Source organism: Macrobrachium rosenbergii, chromosome 8 (genome assembly GCF_040412425.1).
Source record: "Macrobrachium rosenbergii isolate ZJJX-2024 chromosome 8, ASM4041242v1, whole genome shotgun sequence".
Classification (NCBI taxonomy): domain Eukaryota; kingdom Metazoa; phylum Arthropoda; class Malacostraca; order Decapoda; family Palaemonidae; genus Macrobrachium; species Macrobrachium rosenbergii.
In genome coordinates, this window is record NC_089748.1 from 3,237,681 (window position 1) to 3,242,717 (window position 5,037).

Below are 5,037 nucleotides of genomic sequence, written 5' to 3' on the forward strand. Positions count from 1 at the left end.
ATGAAATTTTGCATTTGTGACTAGCCAAGAATAAGTTGACAGATTTATTTATGAAGAGGAAAGCTGCGAAAATGAGGAAAGGAAATAGTGATCAGAGATTCCTTAGGCCTGCCTATGGTCGTGTAAGGCGCAGAGATTCAGTCCACGGTTTGAAGGGTTTTGTTGAAATTTGGAAGAGCCAAAGGTCGATGGTTGGGTTGAGTTCTCGGGCTCCACAGGTTTGTTGTTTTAATTGTAATATGCAGTGACATATTAAGAGATTTTGCAGTGTTAAATGTTGTGGCAGTTGTAGGAGTTATGGTCATCCTTGGCAGTCTTGTCCATCTCTGAGACAGTATAATGGTAAGCCTGTATTTCAGAATTTTGGTAGCTTAGGTATAAAAGTTCCTCAAGCGGATTTTTCGAGGGGATCTTGTGATCGGCAGGCATTGTCTAAAGGCCGATCAGTTGTAAAGGAAAACTGGATGGGTGTTTCTTGTGATATAGGACTTCTGGGGGAACCCTCAGAGGCGATGCCAGTGGTAAAAGGGTCTGTGCATGGGATAAATGTAAGGATTTTTACTGATACAGGCACCTCTATTAATTTGATGAATTATAAGTTATTCCAATCGATGTTTTCAGATCTTTCTTTGAGACCTGCTAAAGAGACATTATGTGATGTTCAAGCAAATAGGTTACGGGTTTTGGGATATGTAGATGTGGATTTATCTCTTGGGGGTAGAACTTTTACAGAACCATTTTTGGTTATATGAGGGGCTGCTTTGGGGAACACATTGTTACTGGGTCATCCGGCACGTTGGAGACGCAAAATTTTGGTTCATACAGGGGTAGGTGGTATAACTGAGGGGGTACCTGGTGTGTTTGTGCCTTATGAGGGGATGGATGTGAGTTTAGTAGATGATGATGATGGTAATGGATCGGGGGTGCATGAGAATTTGCTGGTGGATGCTGAACATGTGTAGGTGGGTAAGAAGTGTTATAAGGGGGTTCTGTCGGATGATGTGGTTCTTGGTCTTGGTATGGTTGCTATGGTGAAAGTTTGAGTGAAAGGAGTGCATAATCCAGACAGGCGTGTCTGGATGAGTGTAGTGAAAAGCTGAAGGGGCTAGTGTGTACGGGTTCTATAAACAAGGTATCGAGTTCAGGGGATACTTGGGTGGAATTGCTAAACTGTAATGATTCAGTTCACAATTATCAGAAGGGTACCTATGCAATCGACTTTGTTGACTGGGTCGACAAAGATAATTCAGTTGCTATTGTCAGGGATTTTTGTCATTTGTCAGAAGCAGATTTACAGGCTAGGAGGCAGTTTTTAGGGATCATTTAGCCAATGCTGATTATAAAGAATATGTTGGGGGTGTGGAAGATGTTCTGGCTGAGTTTGCAGACATAGTTGCACTTCAAGGGGATAAATTAGGGTTAACAAATGTGTTAGAACACAAGGTTCAGTTGGAGGACAAGACTAAGCCTATTTTTGTTCCTTCATATAGGATTCCTTTTAAGATTAGAGAACAGGTAGAACAAGAGGTTAATAGGTGGGAGGAAGAAGGCACTGTTAGGCCCAGTTCCTCACCTTTTAATTTCCCATTGTTGGCAGTGCCTAAGGAGGATGGTTCAGTCCGAGTTTGTGTGGGTTTTGGGAAGTTGAATAAGAAAACCATTCCTGATTGCTTTCCTGTGGCATGTTTGCCAGATTTATTTGTTGAGATTGGGGGCAAGAATATTTATTCTTCAATTGATCTGATGCAAGGGTACTTGCAAGTACCGCTTAGCGAGGGGAGTCAAGAGTACACTGTTTTCTCTTTGCCGAAGGGGCATTATGAGTTCATGTGGATGCCATTTGGTTTATCAGGGAGTCCAATGACATTTATTAGGCTAATGAATACAGTTTTGCATGGCTTGTTAGGGAAACATGTCATCCTGTATATAGATGACATATTAGTTGCCGCTGATTCGGCAGAAGAACATTTAGAGGTTCTTAGGAAGGTAGGAGGCTTAGGTTAGCGGGTTTGAAGGTAAAGTTAGCCAAGTGTAATTTTTTGAGAGGCAGATAGTATATTTGGGTCATGTCATTTCTAAGGAGGATGTTAAAGTGAATGATGATAAAGTAAGGGCAATTGTGGATTTTGCTACTCCCAAGAATAAAAAACAGATTCAATCATTCTTAGGCATGGCTGGATTTTTCCGTAGGTTTGTGAAGGGTTTTTCTATTCTAGCGTCTCTCTTGACAGATATCCTGAGGGATGAGTGCAGTTTGTATGGAAAGATGGACAGCAAGTGGCTTTTCAGAAGATTAAGGATGCCTTAGTGAATCCCCCAGTTTTGAAGTTTCCTGATTTGGAATGTCCTCTCACGTTGGTAATGGACGCTAGTTACGAGGGTATAGGGGCATGTCTTATGCAGAAGTTCAATGGAAGACTCCATCCGATCGCATTTTACAGGAGGTTTAAGACACGGGGTAGTAATGAGCGGTTATGGTCAGTAGTGGACAAAGAGGCCTTTGCCGTAGTGTCTAGTTTAGTGCATTTCAAGATGTTGTTAATGGGCAATCAAGTACAGGCTCTTACGGATCATAAGCCATTGTTGGATCTTTTCAATAGGCTAGATCTTTCCCCTAAAAGGGCTAGGTGGTATCTGACATTCAGGGATTTTGATGCTATGCTTAGGTATATAGAGGATAGACATAATGTTGTAGCAGATGCCCTCAGTAGAAGTTTTTCTGATGCAGATGGTACTCATGCATGTTATGTATCTGGAGATTGCATAGATTGGGATATTAGTTTAGTAGAAGCTAAGCAGGATGAGGATGAGATTCTGGGAGACGCAAAAGCGTTTCTTAGAGGAGAATTAGTTAGGAAGGGTTATAAGTTGCCTACTGCAGGGCTTGAATTAGAGGGTAATTTGTTAGTAAGGAAGATTAGATACAGACAGAGGAATAGTGAGGATAAGGGTGATACAACGCAAATAGTTGTTCCTAGGAGTTAAGTGCTTATTGTTCTGGATATTGTTCATTGTAGGTCTGGCAGTCTGCATTTGGTTATTGAGAAGATATATCAGAATATACAGGGACAATTTTTTTGGAAGAATATGCTCATGTCAGTGGAAGACTTTGTGAGAGGTTGTTCAGTCTGTAATGCGTGTAAACCATCGAAGGTTGTTTCTTGTAAATTGGGTTCATTTCCTATTCCCAGCAGGCTGTGGGCCAGGATCCACATGAACCTGTTAGCCAATTTCTGTGAATCTAGTTATGACCATAGGCACCTGTTGGTGATTGTTGATGAATTAACTAGGTTCGTAGAGATTTTTCCATTGAAGCATAAAACAGCGGAAGAGGTGGCAGTCGTATTCTTTAATGGGTATATTTGTCATTATGGGGTGCCCGAGGTGCTGATTACAGATAATGGGAAAGAATTTTTGAACAAGACGTTAGAGTGTCTCGCGGATGTAATGGGCACTTGGAAAGTCACTATTATTCCCTATAGACCAGAAGCTAATGGGCTGTGTGAACAGACGAATAGGAAGGTTATTGAGGCTCTCAGAATGGCTGTAGGAGGAAATGATGTAAATTGGGATTGATATGTTCCACGGGTGCAGGATAGCATTAATTCCATGGTTAGTGATACCATTGGAATGTTTCCCAATGAAGCGCTGTTTGGTTACCCAGTACGGGGCGCATTCAATTTGTTATTTGTTCCATCAGGGGATGATACTGTGAGGGCGCTTGTGTCGACAGCAAAAGAGAGATATGCGCGTCTTGCTAGGAATCTTGAAATGAAAACACAGGATACGGTAGATAGAAGTAATGAAAAGCCAGATAGAGTTAAAGTTGTTGTGGGAGATAGGGTTTTTGTGAAAATAAATGTCAGGAATCCATTGAACTATAAGCTAGGTCCTAAATTTGAAGGTCCTTTTCGTGTTGTAGTAGTAAAGAAGGGGACTAGGTTTGTCGTTCTAGATGAGAATACAGGTGTGTCTCGGTTGGCACACATATCTAAAATTAAAAAGACAGGTTAATGGGAATCTTTTGGGTTAATTCCTGTGTTGTACTGTGGTTGTGATCATTTATTTTTTCTTTCCTCTCTCTCTGTTTTTTAATGGGTTCTAAATGGGCGTGACTTGTAGTTTTTTTTTTTTTAACTGGGGTGGACTTTGATCCGTAGAGTTTTACAAATCTTTAATTGTCTGAGTCAGTTTTTGCTTTTGTGTGCTGCAATATTCAGTTAAAATTAAGTGCAAAATGCCATGGGGTTTTATAGATATATGCATTTCTTTTTTTTTCAGTTTGTTTCTTTTTCCGGTTTGAGATCTTACAGATTCTTTCTTTTGTTTTTTATGCTGAAGTCTCATACTCCCAGGACTTTGGGAGTCGTGGCATGCACTAATTTCGTAGTGAGGCTAGGTCCAGGTGTTATTATTCAAGAACATTATGATGTGTAGTTGTCATCTGACGCAATATCTTTGAGTATATAGTTTCAGAATAAAGTTCTGTTGCTTAGGATTTTTTTTTGAGTGAGCTGAATATCGGACGGAATCTGTCTGATCTGTTACGGGGTTGGCTAACCGAACTTAATGCTACAGCAGTTAGGGTTTAGGATAGGATTAGGAAGACTTTATTATGGCTTCCAAATTTAGGGGTTTTGATTTTTCAGTTCTATTCTAGAGGGAGTAAGAGGGCTGTGCCATTGGTATTTGTAGCCGTTATGTTCATAGGAGCGATTGCTAGTATGTCAATTTCTAATTCGCTGAGAATTGAGCAGGTATCGACAGTATTTGCTAACCAGGGTAAAACTTTGATGACTTTACGAGATAGTTATGAGTAATTAAGGTAAGGTTTTGAGACTTTAAGAACTTTTTAAATGGGTTATTGGTCACAAGTTGATAGGATGGGGGAAGGATTTAGATGTTACAGTAGCTTTGTCTTCCTGTCAAACTACCTTGTTGAATATTGAGTAAAGACAGAATATGTGTCATCAGAAATTCAAACTCAGGTTAAGGCAGTGGTTGCCACTTCCAAGGGGAATTTTGGGAGATATTTTA